Consider the following 16216-nt stretch of genomic DNA (forward strand, 5'->3'; position numbering starts at 1 on the left):
TACTCTGTCAATTTGTCTTTTACATGAACAATTAGACCAGTTAATCAATTGAGAAAAGTTGGGCTGTTTTAATTTTTACAAAATTAATTCAGGGCTTGCAAATGACAGTTGTGGCCTTATTATTAGTATCAGCACCCACTGTACTTATGGATTCTTTTTCTTTTCTGGCTGGCTGGAGTTGGTAAAACAAATCATAATTACCACTTTGCAAATGGTCATCAAATCCTCTGTGCAGAGCTGTGCAGGTCAAACACTGCACACCCCAGATGCTTCACAGCACCAGAGTCGGCACCACCAGCTATCAGGTTTGTTTATAGTTCTGATTTTCAGCAGCTCACTTCCCAATTTCAACATATTTTTATATTTCATGAACCTCAGTATTTGAAAAAAAAAAACAAACATTTTGCCTGACAGATGGCTCGCTTTTCCTCTTTAGTTAGGAGTGAATTTGATATAGAAGATGTTATTTTAAAGAATGAGGCACATTGTGAAGAGAATAACCTTTTTCCCTTAAGACACTAAAAATTACTAAAAAGTTTAAAAATACACATCAAGGGCTGGGCATGTGGCGCACACTTGTTATCCCTGTACTTGGAAGGCTGAGACAGGAGGATCACAGGTTGACAGCTGGCCTCACCTACTTAGTGAGGCCCTCTGCAACTTAGTGAGATCTTGTTTCAAAATAAAGAATAAAAATATATAGGGTTAGGTGTGTAGCTGGAAGGTAGAATGCTCCTGGGTTCAATCCCCAGTACTGCAAAAAGAAAAAAAAAATTCACATTGAAATGCTAGTGTTAGAAGATTTCCACTCTTGGATCTACCAGTTAGATGAACTAAGTAGGCAACTGGCAAGGAGTTACTTATAACCTGTTTAACATTTTTGAACAAGTATGCTGAATATTGCCGATGCTGAAACACACACACACACACACACACACACACACGCACGCACGCACGCACGCACACACACAGTCTGAGGTCCCACTGCTCCTTTTATTACAAGTTAAAGATCAGAGATCAGAAGCCGGGCGTGGTGGCCCACGCTTGTAATCCCAGCATTGGGAGGCCGAGACAGGAAGATCGCAGGTTCTTGGCCAGCCTCATCTACTTAGCGAGGCCCTTTGCAACTCAGTGAGACCCTGTTTCAAAATAAAGTATAAAAAATAGGGCTGGGGGTGTAGCTTGGAGGTAAAATGCCCTTGGGTTCCATCCTCAGAACCAAAATAAAAATAAAAATAAAATAATAATAATAATCCATGTTAGCGTAGGTTTCCCCTGGAGGAATCCACAAATACCAAGAAGTCTGAGTGCCAGGAAAGAGAAGCTTTATTTCTGCGCATGGTCAAAGCTTGAGGAAGCAGACATGTTTGCATTTGCATTCGGGTCTGCTTGGTCTAAAGCACAAGGCCAAGGGCGGGGGAGGCTGAGGTTTGCAGCAAGAGGAGAAGCCTGTGACCCACAGCTAGTGCGGGAGGCGAGGGAGGAGGGAGGAGGAGGGGGAGGAAGAGGGAGGAGGAGAGGGAGGAAGAGCATCCATTCAGGACTGGTCCAGAGCCAAGTGGTTTTTTGGTTCTTCAAAGGCTGCAGGTCAGCTGCAGTTCCCAGAGCCTGAGCTGGTGTCATGGCAACAACTGGAACATTCAAAGGACACGTTCGCGTGGCAGCTGGACCCCAGGGGCTGGCCGGGGTAGACGGAACCCAAAGAACGGCAAGAATGGCGTAGGTAGACTCGAGGAAGCCAGTGAGACCTTACAGAGAAGCTGCTTCCCGAGCCGGTGACGCAGCAGGAGGGGGTCCAGGCAGGGCAGGGAGTGGGGCTGGGAGCAGGGCTCTGAGGGGCCTGAGGGGGGCCCTTGGGTGGGCATTTGGGGAGCTGCTTGGTAGGAAGCTGGCCCTTCTGTTGCTTTTGCTGATAGGCCATTTTGGAGAAAGTTCAGTTACCCTAAAACGAAAAATACAGATATTATGAAAAGTTTAATGAACATAAACCTGTGTCTCTGCTTCTCCACGAAGCCTGCAGTTCTGCAGCAGGGGCACTGGGGGCTGCACCCCACTTTGCCGACATGAAAAAATCCAGCCACAGGTCTCAACACCTTCTCTTACCTGACTTGTTCCTCCCAGGACTCCCCACTTTAAACGCAGCCAGCTTAGGGGCCCCAGGCAGCTCCCCACGTCTTAAATTCTCTTTATCATCTCCTCAAATTCATGCATTTGCTATATTTCTAGCCTGAGTCCACTGTTACGCTCCTTTTTCAATGTCTCCTCTCTTCTCTGATATTTTTCTGTCTTGCACAGCAGACTCTGCCTTTATCGTCCTCCTCAGCCATAGGAGGCTGTCTCTTGCTCTACAGACTAGCCTCTCCCCACCTCCTGACCCCCCACAGCCCCAGTTTCTGGTTAATATTCACCCTTAACACTGGGCCTGGTGGCACACACCTATAATCCCAGCACTTGGAAGGCTGAGATAGGAGGATCTCAGTTTGAGGCAAGCCTCAACAGTTTAGTGAGGCCCTTAGCAACCTAGCAGGGCCCTCAGCAACTTAGCGAGACCGTGTTACAAAATAAAGTGGGGCTGGGGGTATAGCATGGAGGCAGAATGCCCCTGGGTTCAACCCCCAGTACCACACATTCACACACACACACACACACACACAAAATATATATATATTCCCCTTTACTCCTTCCATAAGCCAAATCTTCCTGGAATTACCAAGTGATTACCAAGTGGTCCTCCTCCTCCCCGGTCTCAAGTAGCTTATCCCATTCAGCAGCGACGTGACTGCCCCAGCCATCCCCATACCGCTACTAGATTAGTAAGCACACTCACCTCGCCCTCCTAAGCCGAGCAGGTGATGGGCTGAGGACCAGGTGAGCAGAGCCCTTATATACACTCCCCACACCATTTTCCAACTTCCCCCATTCCAGGGGCTCAGTCATCCTGTCAATTTGTCACCTAGGGCCACTATCCCAGGTCCTCACAGGCATCTTCCCGGAGCATCCCTTCCCTCCATAAACCCCGGTCACATTTCTATAAAGATAAGAAGACCCTGATTTACGAGGGTGTTTACCACGGCACCGCTTGAGGATTGAAGTTAGAGGTTCCACAGGTCTTTCGAGGTGGGGCTCAGCCACAAAGGTCAGTCTACAGATGCCGGTGGACAGCCGGACGCGGTGGCGCGCGCTTGTAATCCCCGCGCTTGGGAGGCGGAGACAGGAGGATCGCGCTGGTTCGGAGCCAGCCTCGCTGGTTTAAGAGACTCTGTTTCCACATAAAAATGTTAAAAAATAGGTCTGGGAGTGTAGCCCGTGGGAGTGTATCCCGGAGGTAGAAGGGCTTCCAGGAACCCCAGTATCACAAAAAAAAAAAAAAAAAAAAAAAATTGCCGGTGGACCCAGGGCACAGGTAGGGGTTTCTGTAGGTTTCATCAAGAGGTTTGGAATCGGGCGTGGTGGTGCATGCTTGTAATCCCAGCATTTGGGAGGCTGAGACAGGAGGATCACGGTTCTCAGACAGCCTCAGCCACTTAGTGAGGCCATTTGTGACTCAGTGAGACCTTGTTTTAAAATAAAGAAGAAGGCCGGGCGTGGTGGTGCACACTTGTAATCCCCGTGCCTGGGAGGTGGAGACAGGAGGATCGCGCAGGTTCGGAGTCAGTCGCGCTGGTTTAAGAGACCCTGTTCCCAAATAAAATATAAAAATAGGTCTAAGAGTATAGCCTGGAGGTAGAAGAGTTTCCAGGAACCCCAGTACCACCAAAATAAATAAATAAATAAATAAATAAATAAATAAATAAATAAAATTAAATAAAGAATTAAAAAAATAGGGCTGGAAGCATATCTCAGAGGTAGAATGCCCTGGGTTCCATCCCCAGTACCGAAAAGAGAGAGACAGAGAAAGAGATAGAGATGGGGGGGGGGAGTTTGGACTCAATAATCTATGCATTCACAGGCCACTATTTAAGGGTCAGTGATTTGATTCAGATACCAAAGTGTCTAAATGAGGAACACTGATGTGGTGTCACGAGATGGTCCCCCAGAAAAGGTTCCAGGCTAGTGTTTCCCATGGACACACGACAAGAAACTGGTAGCCAGAGAGGGAAAAGGAGATTCTCAGAGCTGTGCAGCATCTATGCTGGAAGCCCTGTGTCTTCGCTCCGGGAGACCGCAGATCCAGAGCCCATCTGTCCATGCCTGTGCGTCCAGCGTGCTCTGGTACAGGCGCTGGCCCCTACGTTCTCCCTGCCCGCCAGCTCCCTTCTTTCTCTGAGCCTCTCCCAATCCAGCTCGCCCTCCATCTCAAACACTCTTTTTTTTTTTTTTGCGGGTCTGGGGATGGAACCCAGGGGTCTTCTACCTCCGCACTACACCCCCAGCCCAATATTTTATTCTTTATTTTCAAACAGGGTCTCACCGAGTTGCAAAGGGCCTCACTAAGTAGCTGAAGCTGGCTGTGAACCCCGACTCTCCTGTCTCAGCCTCCCGAAGGCTGGGAGCACAAGCGTGCGCCACCGCGCCCGGCTCAAGCACTCATTTGGCAATATAATAAATATCTTCTTTGCCGCTCTGGCTCCTCAATGCGCTCAGCTGCCCAGACTCCAGCCCCAGATGAATCTTTCCTGTGATGCCTAATCGCTGTAAACTTTTTTGAAAATATTTTGGCAAATTGGCATCACATAAAATTATGACCATCCACCTTGGGTGGGCCCAAAGCAACTCTCATGGGCTTCTTTCTTCCTCTCTTTCTTTTCCTTCCTTCCTTCCTTTCTTTCTCTCTTCTCTTCTTTCTTTCTTCCTGTTTTTTCTTTCTCCTCCTCCCCGTTCCCCCTCCTCCTCTTTCTTTCCTCTCCCTTTCTCCCCCCTTTCCCTCCCCTCTTTCTGCCCTCTTTTTTTTTTTTTTTGTAATTTGTGTTTTGTTTTGTTACTGAAAATTGAACCCAGGGGCCATTCTACCCCCAGCCCTTTTTATTCTATATTTTTTGTTTAAAAATAGGATCTCACTAGGTTGCTGAGAGTCTATGTAATGGGTGAGGCTGGCCTTGAATCGTTGAGTCTCCTATCTCAGCCTCCCAAGTACTGGGTTGACCACCGCACATCTAATGTCTGCTCCTAACTCCTTGCTCTGGATCCTTGTACCTTCAAATCCGATTGCATTCTTTCTCCTATAAAGTGCTCCCACGGCATCCTGTATTCCTGGAGCATCACGCGATTATTTCTGTTTCAGTGTTTGTCATCCTGGATAGAATGGGGTTTCGGTGTTCACCAGTCCATTCTGTAACCCCAGCACCTGCACAAGACACTATACCTCACATATATGCACGCTCAGAAGATGCTTTCTCAATGAATCAGCAAGTGATTTCTGTCTGAAGCTTAGATCTCCCCTCTTTTCATCTGTGTGTGTGTGTGTGTGTGTGCGCGTGCGCGCGCGTGTGTGTGTGTGTTCCTAGAGATTGAATCAAGTGGGCCTCTACCCCTTAGCTACACCCTAGCCCATTTCTATTTTATTTATTTATTTATTTATTTATTTATTTATTTATTTTTGTGGTACTGGGGATGAAACCCAGGGGCATTCTACCTCCGAGGAGCTACACCTCCAGACCTTTTTTTTATTTTTATTTTTCGGTACTGGGGATGGAACCCAGGGACGTTGTACCTCAGAGCTACACCCTCAGCCCTATTTTTTAATCTTTTTATTTATTTTATTATTTATTTTGTGGTACTGGGGTTCCTGGAAACCCTTCTACCTCCGGGCTACAATCCCAGACCTATTTTATATTTTTATTTGAAAACAGGGTCTCTTAAGCCAGCGCGCACGGCTGGCTTCGAACCTGCGCGATCCTCCTGTCTCCGCCTCCCAAGCGCGGGGATTACAAACGTGCGCCACCACGTCTGGCGTCTTTTTATTTTTAAAACAGGGTCCCACTGAGTTGCAGAGGGCCTCACTAAGTAGCTGAGGCTGTCCACAAATCGCGATCCTCCTGTCTCAGCCTCCCGAATGCTGGGATTACAAGCGTGCACCACTAAGCCCAGATCCCATTTTTATTTTTGAAACAGTCTTGCTAAACTGCTGAGAACCTCACTAAATTGCTGAGGCTGGTCTTGAAGTTGCAATCCTCCTGTCTCAGACCTCCCAAGTACTGGGATTACAGGTGTGGGCCACCACGCCCGGGCTCTCTTTTCTCTCTTAGGGAGCAAGTCCCTGGGGAGGCCAGGTCAGTAGAGGAGCGGGCGCAGGGTGGGCGGCTGCTCCCGGGCGGGGTCCCTGAGGCTGATCAGCTACCAGAGTTTTGCAAGGAGCTTTGTAAGGAGTTTGCGAAGAACCGAGTCTGGCCTTGACTTCCCTGCAGCCTCTGGGTTACAGAGGAGACTGGAGGAGGGAGGGGATCTCCAGTACGTCTGCAATGACTGTATTTCCCTCTAAGAGCATCAGACTTTCAGGTGCTCGTGTTACCTGGTGGCCAGAGTGGAGAGATGATGGCTGATGTGTGGGTGTGTGAGGGTGGGATGTATTTGAAGGGAAGTTGTACTGCGAGGGAGGAGATATCGTCGTCTATCCAGTTCACCCCTTAACTAAAGGAAATGGCTGCTTATCACCTTGCCGCAATGTGCCAAAGCAGAGCGTATATATCTAGGCGATGCTTGCCTCTCCCGTCTGGGAGTGTAAATGATTGAAGCCAGTGTCTGTAGATAGGAGAGAAATCACAACCCTTCCCTGTGATGAGCTCCCCTGAAATAATTACAAGGAATTCAAAAAGGTTGGAAGCGCTGGGTGTGGTGGCTCATGCCTGCAAGTCCAGTTCTTGGGAGGTTGTGACAGGATTGTCGATTCAAGACCGGCCTCGGGAATGTAGCGAGACTCTTAGCAACTTAGCAAGATGTTGTTTCAAAAGCTAAAAATAAATAAACAATAATAATGATGATGAGTTCAATCCCTGGCAAAACACACACACACACACACACACACACACACACACACACACACACGTTGGAAACTGGGTGGTACACACCTAGAGTCCCTGTACTTGGGAAGTTGAGACAGGAGGATCACAGGTTCAAGGCCAGTCTCAGTAACTTACCAAGACCCTCAGCAATTTAACAAGACCCTCTTTCAAAAATTAAAAAAAAAATAAAGTTGGGGTGGGTGTAGCTTGGAGGTAGAATGTCCCTGGATTCAATTGCCAGTATACACAGACAGACACACAAAGGTTTGAAAACATAATTCTATTTATTGTACTAATACAACACTGTCAATGAATTACTGGAATAATGGAAAAAGTGACTTATTCCAACAAAAAAGTTTACAGTAATTTAGCCAATAGCACTTTTTTTGTGGTACTGGGGATGGAACCCAGGGGCATTCTACCTCTGGGCTACACCCTCAGCCCCATTTTGTATTCTTTATTTTGAAACAGGGTCTCACTGAGTTGCAAAGAGCCTTGAGGCTGTCCTCGAACCCGATCCTCCTGTCTCAGCTCCCGAATGCTGGGATGACAAGCGTGCGCCACCGCGCCGGCTACCAAACATGATTTTAAGGATGTCAATTTTTTTTAAGCTCCTGCTAATACACAGAGATGTTGTAAATTCTAAGAAGATTAAGATACTTCCTTGGCCTTAGGGGCTGGTACAAATAGGGTGACATAAGAGAAAGGAAGAGAATAAAATTTATTTCTTGACACGCCCTCCACAATAAAAAAAAAAAATGCCATCTGCATTATCACACAGCATTGCACAATCACTCTACGAGTCTCTGATTGTTAGTCACTTTACACGGATTAAAAGATGTCTGCCAGGACCCGGAATCCAAGACCCACCACCATCTTCCGGGTTTGTACCACGCAGAGACACCAAGTCAATAATAAGGGGAAGCCACCGTATGGCGGGAGGGCCGGGGGTCCCCAAGGACAGCAAAATATTGGGTGTGAAGAACGAGACTCCGGCTGGACAGAAACGAGGACGGGCACCACGACCTGGAGCTTTGCTTGCTGGGTCCTGTGACTTTAGCCGTCAGCCCCAAGGCTTCCAAATTAGATTCCTGGGAACCTAAGGATGTCGCACCATTGCCTCCCCCGGCAGTTGCACCTCCAAACGGTAGGGGGCGCTATTTCCCGTGCCGGATGCATTCTCTCTAGCCTTCACAGGTTATAAAGCTGGGTGAATATGGGTATCAGAATCAGAGCTTTGATGTTTGAGCCAGAAGTATGCTATTTAATTATTATTATTTAAAAAATTTTTTTTATTTTTTGGCCTGAGTGTGTATTGATATTGGGGGCTAACCAAAAGGCAGTCTAGCTTTATGCTATACCTCCAAGCCCCCTTTTTTTTTTTTTTTTTTTGTAGTACTAGGGATGAAACCCAGGGACATTCTACCTCCATGGTGCATCCTCAGCCCTATTTTTATTTTTTGTTTAGAAACAGAGTCTTGCTAAGGGCCTCGCTAAATTGCCTCTAGCCTGGGATTACAGGCATGTGCCTCCACACTTGGCTTGAGCCTTATTTGTTTTATTAATCTATAGAATGAGGTTAACAATAAAAATATGATAATGTAAATAACACTTGACAGATAGTACATTGAGAGTAAATTTTAATTTCCTTCCTTTAATTAATGTCATCCCACATATATGTGGGTTCCAGAAATTTCAGTTCTATTTTTAAATACCATTGGTTAGAGCCAGGCGTGGTAGCTTAAGATCCTCAGCAACCTAGAGAGACCCTGCTTCCAAATGAAAAATAAAATAAGAGATGGGCATGGTGGCGCACGCTTGTAATCCCAGGATTCGTGAAGCAGGAGGATTATGGTTAGTGGACAGCCTCAGCTACTTAGGCCCTTTGCAACTCAATGAGACCCTGTTTCAAAATAAAGAATAGCTGGGTTTGGTGGCACACGATTGTAATCCCAGCATTCAGGAGGCTGAGACAGGAGGATCGCGGTTCGAGGGCAGCCTCAGCTACTTAGTGAGGCCCTCTACAACTCAGTGAGACCCTGTTTCAAAATAAAGAATAAAAACTAGGGCTGGGGGTGGAGCTCAGAGGTTGAATGCCCCACGATTCCATCTCCAGTATAGCAGTGGAGTTCGGAGGTAGGATGCCCTTCAGTATAAAACACACACACACACACACACACACACACACACACACACACACACACTCACATCATTCATTCCTAATATTTGACTATTTGGGCTGCCTGGGAGGGGGAGCCCCAGAACACAATAACCTGGGCCTTATACCTACCCCCTCCCGTATGCTCAGAGTACTTACACCTTTACCTGCTCTTACACTGGAAGTATACTTAAGATTTTCTGATTGAATTTGAAAATGGGATCATGCTGCTTTAAAATAAATGAATTGACGGGGTCTGACGAGGATCAGAGCTGGCGTTGGGGAAACCTGTTTATTGAGTCTGTAACAAAAGAGACTGGCTGAAGGTCCTGGGGGCTTTTCTTGGCCCAGTCTGCCCGGCTGGGGTCCTGGATTCCTCTCCCATCTGCTCTTGCAGTTCATCCCAGTCCCTGCTGCCTGAGGACTCTATGAGGTTGTGAATTTCTGCCTGGCTTGGGTGTGCCTTTCGTAGACCAGCGAGGGACCAGCCAGGCCGGTATCTTCATGCTAGAGATTCTTATCACGCTAATCCCGAAGTGTTGAAAGACTGGAACACAGGTTCCATCCCTTTGGCCCGAGCAGTTCCTGTGGACAGTCCTCCTCGGACCCGAAGGCAGGAAGCTATGTGGGTCTCACACTGGCCAACAGCCCGGGAGAGGATTCACCATCCCCCAGAGCACCACGGGACTCGGACCAGGGTCCTCGAGGGACCGATACTGCTCGTGTTGTCTGGGACACAAGGAACTGTGAGCAGGGAATAAGACGTGTTTAGTGTCCAGGCCCCGTGGGTCTCAGTTCATGGGCATGAGACAGTTAGGAACCTCCATAGAGACAAAAGGCAAGTGGTCCTTAAATCAGGACCTGACAGCCGTTACCAGACCCAAGTTTTTCTTTTCTACACGCTTAGCCTAACTCGTAGCTTGTTAGCTATTAAAAGCTCAGCATGTTACAGAAAATATAAATCAGACGCTTTCCCTAATCAGCAATAACTAGGAGGAAAGGGGCAACAGGAAGAGGTTGAGCTATAGAAAGGGCCCTATAGTGAAGTAACTAATGTGACCAATCAGAGGGTATGTAATAGTGGAGGACTGAGCCTCTTTAAAACGCAGGAGGTACATAAACAAATGTATCAAAATTAATCACCAAAGAAGCATGGGATGGAGGGAGGGGGAGGAAATGGGATGGGAGCTGGATGAGGGCTAATTGGATGATGTGTGCTTGTATATCCTCTCAAGTCTTGTACTCCAATGTGATTGATATATGACTATGATAAACCAATTTAAAAAATAAATAAATTTAAAAAAATTTTTTTAAAAAGCTCAGCATGTGCTTTGTTCATTCCCTAGAACAAAACCACCTTCCCTGCGTCGTCGGCAGGTGCAGCCTCAGGGCGGATGCTCTTGCTGGGACTCTCCAAGACAAACGCCACAGACCGCTGAGGAACCATCAAAACAGCCAGTTCCCGGGCCCTTACCCTGGATGACGTGTGGGCCGGTATTTGCTTTGGTATTAGTTTCCAAAATGTAAAAAGTAGGCAGAGCCCGGGTGCTGTGCAGGCGCTCAGCCAGGGAGGGGCGGCAGCTATTACCACGCAGTCTTCCTCTGTCTCTCTGCCCTTCGTCCTAATGATTAGCCTATAGTAAAAGCCTTATAGACAAGTAAGGCCTTTAGCCCTAAAAAGAGAGGCATCAGCGCCTCTGTTGACCTCCTCTCCTCTGTGACCCGGCCTGGGTGTAGGAAAGGTAAACTCCATGCGCTGCTTCAAAGCACCCAGAGTTGATGAGAATCCAATACTGCCAGTATAATAGAGGTGAAATCCAGGTAGATTATTGACCCCTGCGCTTAGTAAGTGCCCTGTCCAGACACAACGAGGCACCACCTGCCTTAGAAATAAGTTCCTAGCCCATCGCTTTGGTAACGCTGATAAGAAAATGTCAATACAAAATCTCTTTAAAGACTGCGGCCCCCAGAAGGGGTCAGAGTTCCATTTTCTGGCTCTCAGCGTGCATGCCAGAGTGCTGCTCTTTCTTCTTTTCTCTTCTTATATTCTACTATTTTGTAATAAAGGTTTGTTCAAGCTGCACCAAGCTGCCTATTAGTTTTAATTTTTCTATTCAACAAACCTTAGTTGAATAAGAAAAAGAGCCCTCAACACTATTTATTTATTTGTTTATTTATTTGGGTACTAAGAATAGAACTCAGGGGCATTCAACCTCCAAGTTACACCCCAGCCCTATTTTTTTATCCTTTATTTTGAAACAGGGTCTCACTGAGTTGCGGAGGGCCTCACTAAGCAGCTGAAGCCATCCACAAATGCGATCCTCCTGTCTCAGCCTCCCGAATGCTGGGATTACAAGCGTGTGCCACCACGCCAGGCTCCTCGGCACCATTTAAACTGTAACAGTTGTGTCTCATGTATCTTCCGTTTACCACCTGTGTGCTCTCCTGGCAGCAATTCCTCCTTATGACAGGGCAGAGATGTTTATATGGGATGCAGCATCCCTAGGGAAAAAAAACACATCTGGCTCCCGCAGGACCTGCTGATCCAGGTGCCTCCCTCAGATCTCCGCAGTGGGGCAGGCGCACGAGCCCATCGCTCCTGTAATCCCGGTACTTAGGAGGCGGAGACAGGAGGATCGCAGGTTGAGGCCAGCCTCAGCAACTTAGCGAGACCCTTAGCAACTTAACAAGGCCTTCTTTCAAAATAATAAACAAACAAACAAATAAATAATAAATAAAAAGGGCTGGGAATGTAGCCTAGAAGTAGAATGCCCCTGGGTCCAATCCTCCAGTACAAAATAAATAAATACATAAATAAATAAATACATAAACAAAAGCGTCCCCACAGGAAAAGAAAAACACCTTTGAAATCAACGTCAATTACAAGCCCTCCGTCTTAGCTCGCCTTGCAATGAGCCCTTTCACGTGGAGGGAAGGAGCCAGCCTGACGCTCTCCTGCAGGAAATGATGGAGAGGCCCAAAGAGAACCCTTTCTAGTATTTCCCATCTGACTTCTTGCGTCTGTCCTTGCCAAGCCAAAGTTATCCTGTCCCGTGCCTGGCATCAAGTGGTAGTAGGAAGGGACACCACTGCCATCAGACACAGGTCCCTCAATAGACACGTGACGTGCCCATGTCTAATACAGTAAAAAGAAACAGTGTGAGAAAAACCAACACAGCCTTTTTCTGTTATAGTACCTAGCATTTAGTGGGTGTTCTGTAATGCACAATTATAAGCTTGCTTTATTTATTATTTATTTATTTATTTATTATGGCACTGGGGGTTGAACCAGTGTTCTACTTCTGAGCTACACCATCAGCTCTATTTATTTATTTATATATTTTTTGTGGGTCTGTGGATAGAACCCAGGGGCACTCTACCTCCAAGCTACACCCCCTGCCCTATTTTTTATTCTTTATTTTGAAACAGGGTCTCACTGAGTTGCAGAGAGCCTCACTAAGTAGCTGAGGCTGGCCACAAACTGTGATCCTCTTGTCTCAGCCTCTCAAATGCTGGGATTACAAACCTGTGCCACCACGCCTGGCTCCTTATTTTATTTATTTATTTATTTATTTATTTATTTATTTATTTATTTAATTTTTGTGGTACTGGGGATGAAACCCAGGGGCTTTCTACCTTCAGGCTACACTCCCAGCCCTATTTTATTTTATTTATTTTTATTTTTATATATTTTTAAAATTTATTTATTTTTTTGGTGGTACTGGGGTTCCTGGAAGCCCTTCTACCTCCGGGCTTCCCTCCCAGACCTATTTTATACTTTTTATTTGGAAACAGGGTCTCTTTAGCCAGCACGGCTGGCTTCAAACCTGCGCAATCCTCTTGTCTCTGCCTCCCAAGCGCGGGGATTACAAGTGTTCGCCACCACACCTGGCCTATTTTATATTTTATTTGGAAACAGAGTCTCACTGAGGCTGACCTTGAGCCTGTGATCCTATCTCAGCCTCCCAAGTACTGGGATTCCAGGCATGAGCCACCACGCCCAGCTGGATCCTGCTCTGTGGGTCTGGGGGCTGCACATCCAGTACTCGCACTATGGTTCTCCCTTTTTCGGCATCCAGCTGCAGAAAACTCTAGTTGAAAAGACCAGCAGGTCACCCAGAGCGCAGGCCCGGGCCTGGCTCCAACCAGCTGTGGCCGCCTGCTCTCTGGCTCAGCATCCTCCACGGTGAAATGGGTGTGGTCCAGAGCCCGGGCTGCCCCATCACATTCAAGACCTTGGACTCGCACTGGATCATCTCTGAGGGCTGCGCTCACCCCTCCCTGGGTAACAAGTGCCTCCAAGTGCCGCCGTTTCCTCTTGGAATCCTGGGCTCCGCTCTGGTCAGGTTTGACTAGGGTGATAGCTGATACATCCTCCAGGAGTCTGTGTCTACAGATGTCACCATCAAGTGATGTTTGGTAATCCTGAAGTAGGAAGGGACAGAGAGACATCATCCTGCCTGTCTTTTTCCTCCAGGCAAAAATTCCAAGAAGATATCTGTCAATCTTCTAAGGAAGGAGACTCCACGCCCTGGCCCCATCATCGCCGGAGCTTCTTACTCCTGTGTAACTCCTCTCTTTCTGCTGACGTTAAAGATTGTCCTCCCTCAGAGAGGAGCAGAGATCTCTGGCTACATCAGCCACCCCTTCTTTTTTTGTTTTTGGGACTAGACGGTCAACCCAGGGGCATTTTACCTCTGAGCAACACCCCCAGCCCTTTGAAAACATTAAAAAAATTTATTTTTTGAAACAGGTCTCTCTAAGTTGCTTAGGGTCTCACTAAATTGCTGAGGCTGGCCTTAAACCTGTGATTGTCTGGCTCAGTCTCGCAAGTACTGGGATCACAGGCCTGAGCCACTAGACCAGCCCATCACCCTGCTATCCTTAGCGACTGCTACACCGATAGCATCTCTGGCTCATCACAAACACCTGCTAATGTCTTCACCTGTTCCATTCCTGAAGGCTTGTGCACCTTCCATCCTGCAATTAATGTGTCTTCAGAGAAAGATAAAGAAGGTGAATGCCTTTTCCCATCAACTACTTCCCAGCCTGTATCTCCTGGGGAAGGTAATATTATCTTGGCCCAGGAAAATCAGTACTATGGCCTCTAAGGGCAAACTTTGCAAGGAGTGAGTTTTAGGCATGGTGCTGAGACTTTGGGGGACTGTCATTGGGACTTGGTGCTGTTATTCTGAGCCTTCAGCTCTAAGCCACTCACTCCTGCTTTTAGAGATGGGGTCACCTCCCAGGGAGGGCCTCACATTCCTGCACATCTATACTGCATCCCGCCGGCTGCATCTTCTCCTCTTCAGACTGTGAGATGGATCCACTGCTGCCTATTGAAGGGATAAGGATCAGGGAGTTTAAAAGCAAGTTCAAGCCGAGGGTGGTGGGGCACGCTTGTAATCCCAGCATTCGGGAGGCTGAGACAGGAGGATCACGGTTTGCGGATAGCATCAGCTACTTAATGAGTCCCTTTGCAACTCAGTGAGACCCTGTTTCAAAATAAAGAATAAGCTGGGCGTGGTGGCGCACGCTTGTAATCCCCGCGCTTGGGAGGCAGAGACAGGAGGATCACACAGGTTCGAAGCCAGCCATGCTGGTGTAAGAGACCCTGTTTCAAAAATATAAAAAAAATAGGTCTGGGAGAGTAGCCCAGAGGTAGTAAGGCTTCCAGGAACTCCAGTACCACACACACACACACACAAAAAAAATAGGCTGGGGGTGTTACTTGGAGGTAGAATGCTCAGAGGTTCTGTCCCCAGTGCATAGCACACATTGTCTAGGTTCCAGAGCCATAGAGCCAAGCTTGCAGGAATTTGAGGAAACAGGGACCAAGGGACCAAGTCGTTCCAGTCTTCCTCGTGCTGTTGTAGAGCAGGAATTCCAGTCCCGGTTGCACGTGTGAGCCAGACGGGAAGTGGCCAAGGCCTGCTGAGCCATAACTCCTAAGAAGCGAGTTCAGTGGGCGCATGGTTTAAATATTTCCTAAGTGATTCTGCCCAAGTTGGGAAGCACCGTCCTAGAGTGTTCTGGTGGAAACAGAGAAATGGACCCAGCCCGAAGAACATTCTGGTAACAACATTTTCAGTAGCCTCCTACTACCGTCCTCAGAGCATCCCTGGAGCGCTTCAAAGGAAGTTGAAAGATAAGATGCAGGAAGGCCAGGGCGCTTGCAAAGTCAGCCTCAGGGGCCCTGCAGACCTCTGGAGTGGCTGGTCAGCCAAGCACACGCTCTCATCCCGCCTCCGTCACGCCTGGTGCTGGGCTTTGCTTGTGAAATGGGAATGCCTTGGGTGGGAGAACCCCTTGCCTTCCAAAGCAGCCCGTTTCTTCTCTGTTACCTCTGCTAGAAACGTTTCTCCAACGAACCCCAGAGGTCAGATCCTCTTGTCAAAAGAATGATAATGCTGCCCCAAATCCAGTCCTTTGTATATAGCTGGTACTTATTCAAGGCTCCTTAGATGAGGGAACTCACTGCAAATGAAATGGGTCCTTTGGCTTGGTTATATGTCTCCCCTGCACACATCTGTGAAGACTCACAGATGTCCTCTAATTCAAAACAGGGGCAGAATCAGGACTAAACCTAAGACGACTTGACTTTCAGCCCCGTGTTCATGATTGTGTGGGCAAGGGGCAGAGAGGACAGAGGGCAACTCCAGGCCAGCGTGGCGCTCCCCGGGACATACAACAAGGCTGAATCTAATGACTGCAGTGAGACCACCGAGCTTCAGCCCCAGGCTCCATCACTTATGAGGTGTGAGACTGGTCACTTGACAGCTCTGCCTTAGTGGCTGACCTTTAGGAGTATCACCGCCACCACCACCACCACCACCACCACCACCATCATCATCATCATCATCGTTATTTTGTAGGGATTGAACCCAGAGACACTTTACCTCTGAGCTACACCCCTAGCTATTTATTTATTTATTTATTTATTTATTTAAAAACCGGGAGTGGAACCCAAGGACATTCTACCGTGAGCTACACCCCCTGCCCTATTTTTTATTCTTTATTTGGAAACAGGGTCTCACTGAGTTGCAAAGGGCCTCGCTAAGTAGCTGAGGCTGGCCGCGAACCCAGATCCTCCTGTCTCAGCCTCCCGAATGCTGGGATT

The sequence above is a fragment of the Muscardinus avellanarius genome (assembly GCF_963383645.1).
Source record: "Muscardinus avellanarius genome assembly, chromosome: 3".
NCBI classification, from domain to species: domain Eukaryota; kingdom Metazoa; phylum Chordata; class Mammalia; order Rodentia; family Gliridae; genus Muscardinus; species Muscardinus avellanarius.